The sequence below is a fragment of the Vidua macroura genome, chromosome 3 (genome assembly GCF_024509145.1).
Source record: "Vidua macroura isolate BioBank_ID:100142 chromosome 3, ASM2450914v1, whole genome shotgun sequence".
Lineage (NCBI taxonomy): Eukaryota > Metazoa > Chordata > Aves > Passeriformes > Viduidae > Vidua > Vidua macroura.
Window position 1 is genome coordinate 36,689,073 of NC_071573.1, and position 15,883 is coordinate 36,704,955.

Here is a 15,883-nt window from a genome sequence, read left to right on the forward strand (position 1 = left end):
TTAATCTAATCTGTGAAGTTAATGATGTTAGGGTGATGTGGTTTATAAAGCACTTGTGTGCGACCACATGTATGATAGACTTGTGAAGTTTGACAGCCTATTTATTCTTGGATAAAAGAAGTTATCTATATATTCCTTATAGTCTTGCTGTTGTTGTTTCTTACCCCTTTTCCACTTGGGTCTATTCAGGTGCCACCCTGTATTCCATAAGGACTTTTGCTTGTAAATGCCTGTCCCTTTTCGGTGGGAAGTGGCAACTTTGTCCATTTTTCCCTCTTTAAAAACTGTTTTTGTCTGTCCCAAGTGAACTAATTACCCATTACTATTTTATTTGATGAAGTGCTTTGTGATTATCATATTTGAATGTTTTAAAATTTTAATGATGAAAGATGAATGAGCCTAAGCAGATTTTTTTAAATGCAGCTCTGAAGGAATTTGGGGTTTATGCATGAAAAGTTATGTACCAGCTCCTGCACCTGACTCTATGCTTCAACATGTGAAATATGCCTGAGAGGGAGACTGCTGCAGAGAAGATATTTGTGTGGTATTGAAATATTGTCCACATCACAGAAATTTATCAGAAAAAAAATAGCTTATTCAAACTTTGTATTTGTGCAGAGGATCTTATCTGTATAATGTGTTATATTTCACTAGAGAGATTATTGTCAGCAATAATTTGTATATATTCATTTAGGTTCTGATGATTATCAGCTAAAATATATAATTCAGTTCTGGAAAGCTGCATTTTGTAGTAAATGTTCCCAGGATTCACTAATCTATCTCGTGAAAGATCTATGTTGAGAGATAACACTGGAACAGCAGAAGGTGGGGTTACTGAAGACAGATCTTGGATGGATTTAAATAAGTGGCAGCTGAAGGATTTGAGTACTTTGTTGTGGATTTGGTTCTTTTTTTCTTTATTTTTGAATTTCATCAGTTTACCGAGGGGCTGTAATTCTGTAGAGTTGTAACCTTGCAAGCTGCTGAGAATTGTAAATACATAAAGCATTTTATATTTTAAGCCAGTCCTAGCTGCTGCTGGAACACCAAGCTTGCCTTGGAGGGCATCCCTTCGGGACTGTACTGTTCCACTGCTACTTGTCCTTCCAGGCTGGCTTTTCCTAATAGTTGTTAGCTCCTCATATGGGCCGTTCCCGGGGATTCTTCCCTTCACTGCAGGCACTTCGTAGGATTTCCACGTGCCCCTGGCGATGAGCCGACAAAATGGAATCTTTGCTTTGCTTTCCCAGGGAAGTTTTGAATGCTGGTGTCCTTGATGTGGAATTTCTAGCTCTCTTCCCTGGCCATCAGGATCAGAAGGCTTCGCTGGACCTGCAAGAGGCTCGCAGGGCAGGTGCAGTTGTCACCAGGAGATGGACGGGTCACTCGTCACTCCCCGCTTTGGCTTCCAATTGAAGCAGAGATTAATGCCGGCGTTACCGCTTCTAAAACAGGTTAGTTAATGGAAGCTAACTGTGAGCTCACTGAGGCAGCACTAATCTCACTGAAGTGTCTGTCTTTGATCAGCTCGTTCTCTCTCAGCAGGCCGAAAAATAGCCAAAGGACAGGAGTGCTCGGTTTACAATCACGGTGATTTCGCTTTAGGTTTGTCTTTAGCTGTTGGAGATTAATGAATCAAAAGGGTGTTTAAATTTACAACCAGTTCTCTTCTAATCACTTGGCAGTATTATTTCTGGCTGTTTTCTGCTTTGATTACCTGAGCCAGTCATCCAGAGGATGCTGCTGTTCTGCCATCTGATAGTGAGGTACAGCTTTAAATGTCTGGGAACTGGTAAGATGATAGCAGAGGGTGTTCAGGATTTTTTGCTTCTCCAGCTGTTTCCCAAGCTGTGTATTTGTTACAACCAAGTCCAAACCATCTCCCTTTCTTCCTCACTCATTTTTGCCCATGAAATAGTAATTTTTTTATTCCACCAGCATGCATCATTTGTGGGGACTGTGTGTTTGGGATATCCATTTATGGGGAACCCATGGATGGGACCTGTGATGCCTAAGCATGAGCAAAGGGTTTGCTTAACAAGGTCTGAGGATGATAGCATTTGGATAAGCAGCTGGCATAGGGAATTGTAGACAGTTTCTTGGGGATGCACTCCTAGGGGAAACCTTGTGTGGTGAAGTCTTTGCATGTCCCATAGAGACTTGGGTATTGTGGTTCTGTGAATATTTGATTTGAGCTCTGGTACGCTCCAAAGTTATTATGTGCATAAAATTCCTTGCCCTTTCAGTTTTCTTTTAATGTGCTTCCATTTGGGGAGGAAAATTGGGTGCAAAGTGCACTTGTAATTTAAGATTACCCCTTTATAACAAGAACAGTGATCTCTGCTAGCTGCACCTGAAGAAGAAAAAAAAAATCTTATGTGGTAGGTATAGATTCAGAAAATCTCCGGAGTCAGAAATAGTTGCCAGGAAAGTATTGTCCAAATTTAACAGGATATGGCTCTTGTAGTTCTCTCTTCAGCAAACTGCCTTCATTTTGCAGGTAATGTTTGTTTTACAGGGGTACTGAGGAGGTCTAACTTGTTATTGTTGAAAAAGTATTTTCTCTGACCTGAAGTTTCTTCAGATGAATGTCTTTATGAAAAGCATTACATGGAGAGCAGACAAGTGTATTTTTTAATTTTCTTGATCTAGGAAGAGAACAAACCTGTTTAATCTTTGTATTTTTCTTTACTCCTCTGATGGGAGACGCAAGTCCTTGGACAGCTGCTGGTGTGTGACACTGGTACTGTTCCAGTTCCATTATAGTGTGAACGTGGCTGTAAGCCTGTTTTTGAGCATTAAAGCCTGATGCTAATACCCCTGATACACCATCCCTTATCATGTTGAGGAGTCTTCTTTGTCATGAATTCATTAGTTTCATGCAGAGATCGTATAGAATTCTGATTGCTGCTTGCAGGGAAACTTTAAAGAGGGGAATGGATACTGATAATTACAGTAACACCTCAATTGTATGTGCAACTGGGGAGAAATTTTTATATCCATTAACCTTGCAGTAAAACTCTGTTGAAGGTTTTTCCCCCCTCACCTTCTTATATGTGGTGGTGTTATGTTCAACTTCATGCAGAAACAGGAAAAGAAGGCATAAGTAGGGCTCAGCTTCTTTGAGAGGATTTTGTGATTTTGGCACTTGTATCCAGTCTGGTGCATTGTTCATAGGCTTTCTTTGTTGTAGTTGATGAAGTAAACCATAGATAATTGATAATAGTTTCTTTTTGAACAATTGTTTAGTCGGAATTTATTTGCAAGGTAAGCATGGAAGCGATTCTTATAAGTCTTTAAATAAACAAAAGTTGACTGAAAAAGAAGAGGAGATGAAGCAAAGGAGAGTGACAAGTAATGGGCTGAAAAAAAGCAAGAGGAACATTGTAGAGCTAAGTTACTGCAATTATGTGGTTTATGTACGTATCCTTTAGGACTTCTTGCCTATCTGTGTGTACAGGTAGACATGCACATTAAATTACTTCTGCCTTGATGACTGGCAAACAAACACACAACAAAATCAATATCACATACAAATATGCAGGTATTTCCTGATAAGTTCAAATTTAAAAAAAAATTGTAAAAATTTAAAATTTTAATTTTTTAATATATTATGTATTATCTTAGCTACAGGTAAAAATTGACTGAGAGAATAGAAAGCAAGAGACAAGGAAGTGAACAGTGGATTAGATGTTTGTGATGTTCTTGCCAATTGCTTTTAAATGAGGCAGTCCAAGGTCTGCCTCAGGAATACAATGCTGGGATGGGCATTCCAGTGCGTGGGTGAAATTCTGAAATGTTGTTGACCTCCTGAATGCAGGGTTCATTCCTGGGTGCATTGACTCTACTGAAATACAAAGGGTTCCTACTTGGGATAAATATAAATTACTCCTGGTTTTGGTTTTCTTTATGCTGTACGAAAAGAAGAAAATGGCAATTGTGCAAATAAGCCCTCACACTGTCTTTATTGTACTTTCATCGGCCTGGTTTCTCCTAAATAATGTATATTTGGTCCTTTTTCTATTAAGAAGTTTCATTTTAGTCTGAAAATTTTCATTTTTGTGGGTTTTTTCTGCTTGTTGTTTGAAGCAGTGGAATAAAGGGGAGGTGCTCCCAGGGAAGATTGCTGTAAAGACTTCAGATACACGGGATTATAGTTTTCTGAGCTTATTGAAAGTTGATTCACTAGAAATTCGTTGCCAGAGAAGTTTTCTTTGAAACACTCTGTTTTCCCTGGGGAGCCCTTATTTAATTGATGTTTTCCACGTACAGTAACTCCTTTCTGGGATGGCTGAGTTCGCTCTTTAAGTAGAAGTCTCTTGGTGTTCTTTGCTATTTTGCACAGGAGTATTTCATTATTCCAGATATTTAAGAAATAATGCTAACTTGTGCAAGGTTGCTTCTAAGTGTGCTCTCAAACTTTGGGACTATTTTACCACAAAGTGAAAACAGGGACAAGTGTGATCTTGGAGTTGCATTTTAATCTTTGTAATGTGCTGGTTGTTTGCAGAGGTGCTACAGGAAAGTCAAGCCAAAAACTCATTACACAGCTAAAATCAAAACACATCTCGATAAATAAAATCATTTTAGTCACATCAGCACAGCCACAAAAATAGTGTGCTATGTTGGTTGCTGAAAACTTGGCAGGGGGAAGAAATCTTCCAACACAACTTTTGGAAAAGTAGAGGGAACAACTGTTTCAGGTGTTTGTGAATTTCCCAGGTAGTCCACATCTGTGCAAGTATCCTTTTTGTTAAGCTGCTGGTTCCTTCCCCAACAGATGACTAGCAGGTTCTTAATATTTCTGTGTACCTTTGTAATGCATGTGGATAAAAGCACTGGATGTGCTCTATGCCTGGATAAATACAATTAGTTGCAATGTTTCTATAAAGCAGTGAGTTGCTGTTAAAGCTGCGCTTCTTGAAATCATCATCTTAAGTAGAAAGATGATGATACTTAAGTAGAAACTTAAGGCTTCTGCAGGGGTTTTTATTTGGTGTATGACCCTTCATAGTGTGTGAAGTGGACTCTGCTGTGAGTGAGGATCATGATAAGGGAAGGGCTGAGCTCTGAAGCTCAGAGCTGAGAGTGCCTAGCAATGAAATTACAGCAATCTTGCTATGTGAGAATCATCCTCAACGTGGCATCCTCGTGACTGCAACTGTATCTATGAGTTGTCTGGTTTTGCTTTAGGATTTCCTTCAACGCCCACAAATTCTTGAGGCAAAAATCAGGAAGTAAAATTAATTTTTTGAGGCATAAATAAAGCGTTGAGGCATTCAGGTGTTTATGTGGTATGTGTTCACCCCTAGTTAGTCATGGCTGTGGAAGGAGCTACTTGCCAAATACTTGATTCATAACTATGCTGTGTAAATTTTGTTATCTTGCATTAGTGTGAGGCAGAATGTAAATTCTGGGTGAAGGTCTCTGCTTAAGGCTGGGTCTGAAGTGGTAACAGATCTAGCACTGTTTCCCTGCAGCTCAGCATCTTGATGGTTATTTTTACTTATGTAGAAATCTGTGGTTTTCACTAAGCAAGAGACATGCATAGATTGCCCTGCCTCTTTCCTGGGACTGTGACTTTATAAATTGATTTTTTTTTTCTTTAAACTACATGTGGATTAATTTCATTTATCCTTTCATGTGTCCCATCAATGAAGCATGTAGGAAGATAAAAGTATTAATTACCTTCAACTATTAAGACTTAGAATAAATAGGTTTTAATATTGCTAGTTTCATACTGTACTATAATTAACAGCATCCAAGAGTGCAGAACTTGAAACAGATTAGAAAAGAAACCTCAGTGCTGTTCAGCTTTTACCTTCAGCCCTGCAGCTTTCTAAAAAGTATACAGTGGATTTTCAGTCTAGTGGATATTCCTTAGCTGGCAACAGATAAAAGCCTTTAGTTTCCTGGGAGGGAACCAGAGCGTAGCAAAAGCTGGTTGCATAGCCACTAGTGGAATTCCTTTAATACTGGCTAGGTGATCTTGAGAATTTTTAAAATAACAGTAAGTAGAATCTCATTTCAGTGAGGCAGAGTTCATTCTTGATAAAGGGCTTTCCAGAAACTAGTTCTTTGTAACTATAGAAACACCTAAATTTTCTAATCTTTGATGGAGAATGAGAACAGACTTTACCGAGTTCTCAGTAAATCCCAGAGCTGATAGTGAATGCTTAACACATTGAATGTAGTCGGAAAGAGGCTCTTTGGAACTTGCTTCCAGTAAAACATTCTCTAAATCAGAGTAATATCCTTATGAGGCTGCTTAATAATGAAAAAGATGGTCAGAGGAGTGTAGTGGTGAATGTCCTTGGAGTTGAGAGAAAAAGGCTGAAACAATGTAAAATAATTTTCTGAATCTTCCAGAGAATTATTCCCTCTGCCCACAGCCCTGTTTTATAAAATTGGAATAAAACTCAACTGTACTTTTTTTCCACTTAAAGGAAACAAAACTTTTGGTAACACTTAACTGCAGTGGAAACAATACTTACTGCTATGGAGACATTAAAAATCTGTATAATATGAGGAAGATGAAAAGCTACTTTAAATCTGTAACTTTGAATGTAAGTGTGCAAGTCACTAAGAAAGTGAGCATCCTACTTGGATTTGAACAGAATTTGATATGGAGCCAAATTTATGTGGAAGGCGTACATCCTGAACCACCAGAATTCTTCCAATTCTGGTAGAAAACTTGTTGCTGTGCCTTTAGCTGCTGTCAAATGGGATGGAAAAGCAACATATGGAGCAATGAGAAAGACTTCCTTGATAGTGCTTTTGGCTTTTGTTGTAAGGGGATCTTTATTTTGGAACACTCCCTCCTGTAGGTAACATGCTTCAGAATGTTTGTGAAGGAATCCAGGGAGCAAGACAGTGTTTAAAAACTTTAATATGTGCTAAGTTGTATCACACTGAAGGACATAGAGTGACAAGGCACAAGGTATTCAGAGTGGCTGTTCCTAAATAGTATATTGAATGCCATGCTTTACAAAGAGTTTCCTATTTTCATGTTGCTGATTTTTATATATCTTTTTACTGAAAAAGGATGAGCTTGAGAAAATCTGCATACATAACCAAACTTTTATAGTTTAATTGCAGCCACCTCAAGCACTTCTGTGAAACCTGCAATTTTTACATGTGTAAGGTCCCTGCCCTTGGTGAATGCCACTGATCCAATGCCAAACTTAGTTTGTAAGCAGTATTGCTTGAGAATGATGATTCCTCTCTCCACTACTTCACCAAAGAGAGAATATAACGTGAATATAGTTTCTTAAGATTTCTCAAGGAGCTGCAGTGGTAGTTAGACACACAAGGATTCTTTTATTTAAGATGATTTAGCTTTAATGGGAGATATGTGGCTAAATATCCTTGTAATATGGAAATATTGGAAAATATAGTAGCTGGACTGTAACAAGCCATAGTGACCCCAGTAAGCACTTTAAACCCAGTAACTCAGTGCTGTTAGAGGAAATGTAACCAATGGTGTGAAACCTGGAATTTGAAATCAGTCAAATTATTTTTCACTGATGCAGAAAGATTCATTCTTTCATGAGAGAGAGACACTTCTATTTTTCAGGAGTACAGCAGGATTTTTGATATTCTTGCTTTGACAGCTATAAGTTAACTTTGTTTTAATTTTTTTTTTTAAGTTCTTATTGGGTCAGGTAAAATTTTTTCTCCCAGATTTGACCTCAGATTTCTCCCCATGTCATTCTATGCTGCTGGATTAATTCTTGTGTTTTTTTCAGCTGAATAAGACATCTTGCAGTTGTCATGACTGTTGTGTATTGTTAATTAAATACCATAAGAGCATCTGTCTCTGAGAGAAACCGGCTGCAGTTTGAGTTAATGGTTATTGTATAGAGTGAGGATCAAGAAAAGTGTGCTCATCTCAGTTTTCCAGGATCACACAGGTGCAGGGATGTGCCTCTTGCTTGAAGAACAGCAAAAAAAAATGATATCAACCAAGACTGCTAATGCAGCACCCTTGAGCCAGTGCTAACTCTCAGTGAGAGGTTGAAGCTGGTGCTGCTCTCTGCAGGTGTCTGATCTCTTTCTGAGCCTGTCAGTCCCTCAGACAGTCCCTGAGGTCAGGGGAGACAGTCTCTGGTGCAAGGCAGTGCAGCTGTGCTGCTTCCAGTTCTGCTGCCTGGGATGTGGCTGAGAGAAACCCGAAACTGGGATTGCCTGGTGCCTTCTACCCTGTTGTTTCTCTTGGAAATGCCTTGCTTGATTCATTGTATGATTTAATTTGTGGACTTTTTCCCTTTTGTTTTTCAGGCTGATATAACAGTCCTCTGGAAAAATATACATGTAAGTTTTTAGGTTTTGGTTTTTTTTTCTTCTTCTACTGAGTCATCTTTTGGAAGACCACGCCATTTGCCACTGTCTGTCTAGAGAGCTCAGACTGACTTCCTAACACTGGAATTTAAATTGTTTAAGGTCAGGTGGTAAATTTTTCAGAACCTTGGAAGAATTTCAATTCATATTTCACGTTTCATTGCAGACAAACTTGAAGTGCTTTCAGCTACTCTTTGCTTTCTGTCAGCATCAGTGCAAAAGCCTTGAGATTTTGGGTGGGAATCTAGAGAAATATGTATTTTGAATTTTATTAGAATTTGTATAACTAGAGGCAGAAGAATAGCAGGGTCTATTTTTAATTGACCTTAATATCATGTTTTGGTCAGCCCCTGCTCAGTTACATGATTGCAGGTGATCAGGATTTGTGCTGTACCTTCAGCAGGGCAAGCAAGCACAGAGCTTGCACAGATTAAGCTGTGCAGACACCTGCATAGCTTTCCATCCATCAAAGTGTAAGAGATTTAGCTTTTACAGAGTGTGTAGATCTCATCTGAAACTTCCTTCTGGCAGGTGTTTGTCTCTCAAAGTGAATTTTGTCTGCCCCACCAACCCCCACCCCCAAAAATCTTTTCGTTATCTTTATCAAAAATAATGAACAAAGACAAGAGATCGTTGTCTGCAGTGAACTGAATACAATACTTGGTGTCCAGTGTTGATTTTCCTGAAGAAAAATGCAAGCTACTACTCCCTCTCCTGGCCTCACAGGGGAAATATATAGAATTGTCAAAAGGGGGCATTCTTGCTTTTTCAGACAAATGAAAAATAAGTCATGAAATAAGTGTATAGTTAAATCTGTCATTTAGGAAGAGTAGAAATTGCTCAAGCTGAAAGTCTTTAGCCAAATCAAATATAAGAGATGGAATATTAAATATCAGAAGTGATTTGCAGACTAATTTAATCCCTTACTTTGTGGACAGAGGTTTTATCTGTTTCACCTAAGGTTTACCCAAAGCTTTTGTTAATTGATGAAAATGCCCACTGCAGTTACACATGCACTGTCTGTGTCTATAAATACATATCCCCTCCCATTGTCATTTAACTCTCAGAGGATAATTCTCTATATCTGTGTTCTGGCATGCATAGAGTTGCCAAGTAAGAGTTGAACAACTTGTGTATTCTTCTCAAAATCTCTTGAAAGGGCAAATCCTAATGTATAACCTCTCTGTAAGCAGCTCTGGAATCTCAGAAGATACTGATGCCCTGGGTAGCCCTTGCTCATGGAAACAAAAGCAAATCCAGGACTTACTGTGCAAATAGAGAATGGTTTTGGTTTTAAGCTTCTGTGTTGAGATGTTTTCAAAGACATTTACTTCTAAGTTTGCCTGAGCATTTATGGATTAAACCTGTTAATAAACAGGTTCAAACTGGTGCTGGTAAGTCCTGTTTGTAACGAAATTTTACTCTGTTCCTAGCTATTTCTAATGGTTTTATTTACTCTAGTGTTATGGTCCTTATGATTAGGTAAAGTCTTCATATACATGGCAATTAATATGCTGTGTCTTTAATATTCTAGATCAACTAGAAGAAAGCAAATATATGACCTGCATTTAAAAAGTCCTATCTGAAGATATATATTTTTTCCCCTTTTGCTTAAGGCATAATTTTCTTTGTAATTCAGTTTATCTAGCTAATACAAATAAAAATTATTTCTGCCCTAAGTTTATAGAATATTTTAGTCACTGTATTTTAAAAAGATGCTACTTTTCCACCAAGATTCTGTTTTTCACACTTCAGCATCTAATTTAAATGTAGTGCAATGTTAGGATTGGGATAAAAATGTTTTTCATGCTAAGAGTTAGAATGAGAAAAAGCCAGCACAACAAGGAGGTTAAAAGTATGTTGCTGAAGAGAGAGCCATAAAATAGTTCAGTTTTAAAGCAAACAGAAAATTTCCATGATCTTTCTGTGCTACCCTTAATCTCCTGCAGTCATTTGTACTTGAGGGAAGAGGGTGCAAGGCACTACCAGATACTCCTAGCTCAGGTTTATAAGCAATCACTAAGCTGCAGAGGAGCAGACAGTGTTTACTGACAGTTTTCTCCTGGTAATGGAAGAAAAACGCTGGCCCTAAGCACTTGATTCTGAGCTCCTCCTATCTCTGCTTAGCCAGGGTGGCAGGTTAATTTGGAGTTAACTGCACCAAGTACTCGAGTTTGTTATGCTTTAAACTGCTAATGTAGTCATCCTCTTGCAGGGACCCGGGTATTTGGGAAAGATTGAGTTGAAATGAGCTGGAGGTATAGAACAAAGAACTGACAGAAAAGCAGTTGTAGTGTAAGGAAGACATCCAAGTGTTACCTGGACATTATCAACTCAAAAATAAAACACGAGCAAAGAATTTCAATTATTCCACTCTGTAAAACAATGCAATGAAAAGGTTAAAAGGTGAACAAAAAACGGGCAAGATGGTCAATCTGCTTCTTGATTAAATGATTGAATATATGTTTTTTAAGATTGTGCCTCCCCTATGTGTACCGTGACCAGTTTTAGGATTGCTCTGTGTGTGTGTAACTCTTCCATTTCACCCTATTTTGTACTACTTTACACCAAGTGCAGTTCCTGAGGGTCGACTACAGCAGGATTTAAAAATGCGGATTGCCATTCTGCTTTGGCTCATGTAATGCCCAGGTGTGTGCTTTGGGCATGGTTTTACTCTGCTGCAAGTTAGTAGGTCTCCTAAGATAAATTATATATTATTACTATGATTTTTTTATTAGCAATCTAATTAGTGTCCTTTTGGAAGACAAAATGTTGTGGTTTTGTGTATTAGTATGTTTGTGCAGGTGTAGGGGAGTGTAAGATATGTAGCTATTAAAAACCCTGAAACAACTATAAATGATCTTCACATGCCATGAAGTAGAAATCAGATGATGGATTACTTGTAGGCTGCCCCAAAAATGTGTTTGTGAGAATAAATAATAGTATTCTCAAACAAAAGACTTGCAATTGCAAGTCAGACCCCATTCCAAAATGCAGAGGAGGGAAGGAGCTTACAGTGACTGTAGGGAGGTATCAAGTAAAGAAGGCCACAGGCTATGAGGGTATAGGGCCATACAAACAGCCAGAAATAATCATTTGTGGAACAGCATGGAGTAAGTTCTAAATCCTCGAGTTCTGCTAGCAATGATAAATTCAATCAATCAAATTATACTACTACTACACAACAAAATATTTATGTTCTTCCTAACATTCCTCAAATTGCCGGGGAAGGAAAATCCAACCAAACAAAACCCCAGCAGAAAACTGGTGATCAGGAAGCTGAGAATTAACTAAAAGTTCTGCTAGTTCACAGCACTAAGAAGGGTGTAACAGCAACAAGGTGTTGCATAAATGCAAGGGCTGAAATTCCTGAGAGGAACAAACTTAGGTGGACGTGAAATAAATAATCAAAAGACTTTCTAGTGCATTGGCTTGACCCTCTAAAATGGTTCAATTAGAGGCCAAGCCTGACCAACTCATGTTTAAAAAATGGATTTGTGAAAACTTGGTGTGGCACATGACTGCTCACTCTTTAAGTGACTGCAGAGTGAGGCTGTGTCAGGATGACAATGGTTCCCCATGTTAATGCTGCTCTGGCTAATCCACGTGAGGGACACAATTATGATTCCTTTAATAATATTAATGACTTCTGTGTCTGTCCAGTTCTGGAAGGGACTGAATACACACCACTCCAACACTTTCCTGTTTTAACTTGAGCCAATGATGAACTGGTTAAGGCTCTTTTCAGCTTTTAAACACTTCCAAAAGAAGCATCAGATGCCTGGTTCCTACTACCTCTTAATGCCTCTTTGGAATACAAAGATTAGCTTTTCTCAGCTATACAATGGACTTCAGTTTAAAGAAGAATCAGCATGAGAGGTTTCAATACTAAATTAGAACTTAATTCTATACAGAGTTCAAATTTGGAATCAAAAGTGTCAAGATTTGCATGTTAATTTGGCTGTAAATTTCCACGTGGGCTGCTGGACATCCTTCATTTGAAACCATTGTGCTGTAGACTTTGATTTCATTTAAAGGGGATGGAAAAAAACCAAAATCCTTGAGAGGATAATCCAGGGAGCCCTGAAATCAGTCTTGGAATTTGTCCCTGCAATGAATGTAGTGCAAAGCTTTATGAAGACAACGCTTTATTAGGAGAATTGAGAAATTAATTGATTTGTTTTTCAAACTCCCCCACAGAAACTGCTCGATTGATTTCAGAAGATAAACATAAGTGAAAATTTTGTGATGAAGTGTCTGCTTACAGGTAAGAGCAAAACTCCAATGGACTCTTGGGAAAATGTGAACCAAGTTCTGCGACTCTTGGCTTAGCTTTGTCTTCAAATGTTGTATTAAGAAACCAGGCAGGGAAGTGCTTTTGGAGCTAGTACTGGGTGGGAAGCAAAGGTAAGTCAGAGCAGAATGATAAATAATGTGTTGGTCTCTGGGAGGAGAGGTGTTGTCTTGTTCCTGACACACTGTCAAGAAGATGTTTTACTGATTTGACTCTGTGTTGAAGAACGCACAACAGTTACTTAGTAAGTGGTTTTATAGGGAATCTCACCCATGTTACAGTAAATGCAGCCCAAAGATAACGTGTCTTTTATGCTTTTACGCTTTTTGGATGATAACTGTGAAAAATTACCTAGAGAAGGTTAGCAAGCTGTACCTGTGGTCATTTTCTCATGACCTCTGAGTGCTAAAGTTTACTATCTTGGATCGTGATGTGTTGTCAAATGACAGGTTTGCCTGTCTGGCCAACGAAAAGTAATTGAGGAGTGTTACAGTTTTACAATCCAGGCTTCACCAAATTTGTAGCTTTTTGAGCTGTTAGACCTGAACAAAATAGGTCAGTGTTGACAGAATAAGGTTGGCTCTCACTTTTCTCCAGATTTGGACTATACTTTGTGTGCATCTCGTACCTGAAAGCTTCATAAGGGAAGCATGTTGTTTTCTGGAGGTATTGCTGTTGGAATTTCACTTGCTGCTTAAGTTAGGATTTTTTGCTATTATGGTACAATATTTTTTTGGTTGCTGTTCTAAAATCTCTATCTGGAATCCCAGATCTGTATGAATTTGAGCAAGTAATTTGAGAGGCTCCTGTAAGTGGGGAATTGGGAAATCCCTACCAGCTGGAACTACTTAATAGTGGAAGCTTTGCTGACCTGAGGTAAGCTGTCCACAAGCCATTTATTTTTGTAGGTATACAGCCAGTATATAGAGCAGCAAATTCGCTTCTCTTGCTCTTTTTCTCACACCCTCCCCTTCAGTAGTGTTTTTTTCTGTCGCATCCATGTGTCCTGATCTATTAGTACCTGGGGAAAAAAAACCAAAAAAACAAAACAAAACCCCCCAACCAGATGTGTGGTGATTTTTTTTTTTTTTTTTTTTTTTTTTAATATTCTTTAGTTTTGGGACAGAAGTATCTGTGTAAACAGATCCTTCTGGCTGAGATTTTCTGTAGCTGTTCAATACCTGCGGACTCCGTGACTATTTTTAGTCACCATATACATTAAACATTACTATTTTTAGGCAGCTTCCTCAAGTACCTTCATCTGCATGAAATGTATTATCTTGCCACTTGGAGTTTGTCCAAGTCAAATAATAGAAAAGCAAAGTATAAAACCAGGATGCTTTACATCCATTACACTTTTCCATGTAATTTATGTCCAGAAAGAAACTTTAAAGAAGAAAGGTTGTTTTTAACTCCTGTAGGAAAAGAGACTTCACATGGGTATCATTTTGGTTTTTGTGCCACTGTTGTGATGCACTGTTTGAGGGACACAACTTGGTAAACAGATTTCACTGTAACCTCAAAAGAACAAAATCACTGGAAATCCTGAACTTCCAAGTACTGGGGAAAACAGATCTGTATTTGTGCTACAGTAAGAAGATAGTTCATAATCCAGATATGAAGGGTGGAAAAAAGCTTTTCTTTGAGGTGTTGGATGAACTGAAGGACCTCAAGATGAAAATGTGTTTTTCAGGTTACATGTAATGCAAAGGTGGTAGCACAGCTGAGATGAGACTGGTGCTCAGTATGCATAAAACAGTAGAAAAAGGTGTTAAATGAGCTGGAAAAATTAGGAATGATGGAACCAGTGTGGTGACCAAATGCACTTCTTTTGCATGAAGTGCCTGAACTTCTTGGTATGGACACTGTGTACATATGTTAAAGGCAAATGGAGCAATTAGGATAGCATAGGAATTATGTATTTTCCAAAGTAAACCAAGTGCTTAAATGTACTCAGGAAAGGAAAATGCTGTTATATTAGCACTGGTCTTCAGCTGACCACATACTAGATTGAAGCAGCTTTGTAAAGGAAAACACTTGTGGGAGAAAAAGTATGTAATCAACAAAGTTTAAGCTTATACCTCGTGATTTAATGTTTTAGTGTGAAATAAATGAAAACATTTTGGAAAAATGTTTTTATGCATTAGGGAAATATATTTTTTTTTCTACTTAGGTTTGATATTAAGAAATGGTTTTTACAGGAGATGAAGGTGCGCTTTTTCCAGCCTGCAGTTATCATGGATTTTCCTAAATTAAAAAAACTCACAACCAAACAACAAAAAAATCCCAACTTGAAGCAGCTCTGAGGGATTTGCTAGTTTCTTATTTTGCCCCAAGGCAGGATCAATTTTTGTTATTCAAGATAGAAGTTTGTCTGGCTTCACTTTAAGACCATTATGATAAAGAGTGAGTCTTCCTGCTTTCCTCTGTTCATGTTTGATCATCTTTACTTGGTATTTTGCCTTATCTGTGTAGAATAAGTAGTGAGCTTTTGCAGCAGCCTTTTGCACAGTGAAAGGCTGTTACAGAGTCCCCTCAAATGAGCTTTGTTACACAAAACAAATTCCCTAAGGGCAGTCAAATATAGCACAAATGGAAAAATATAATGTAGGAAAGAGAAGGATGACACTCATAGCCAAACCCAAATGCCAAGTGCAGAAACACTCACCCTGTTTGCTTCTCAAATCTTTGCTTCTTGATGCAAGAGTTTTTCCTTCTAAATACCCTCTTGAAGGACAGAAATTGTTTTGTGGCTTTCCAATTCTGCCTCGAGTTAAAGGGTTTAGTTTCTCAACAATGTGGGGAGTTTGTCCCAATTTGTAGCAAGTGGCTCTTTGCTGGGGTCTGCACTGGGCAGGGCACAATCCTACATGCATTCCACTTCCACCTTGTGGAGGGGAGGGATTAGATAGGTTTTTTCATGAGCTACTCTGTCAAATAGCCGGAGAGACACCTTGCCTCCCGTAAGACTTCCACATCTGAATCTCATCTATCAAAGGAAAGTCTGATATTTTCTAGGATGCCACAATTTGTGGAAATGAATGAGCTTAATTAAGCTCATGGGAAGCTCTCACAAATGGCTAGAGATAAATATCAAATGGGGTCAATACACTGTCATGAGACTTTTGGCTTGTTACTGGATGTTCCCATCCCTTTGGGATGGCCTGGAAGGCAAGGACTTCTGAGAAGATTGGGGTCGGCCATGATTAAAGCTATATTTAGAAACTTTTTTAATTGCAAAGACTTCAG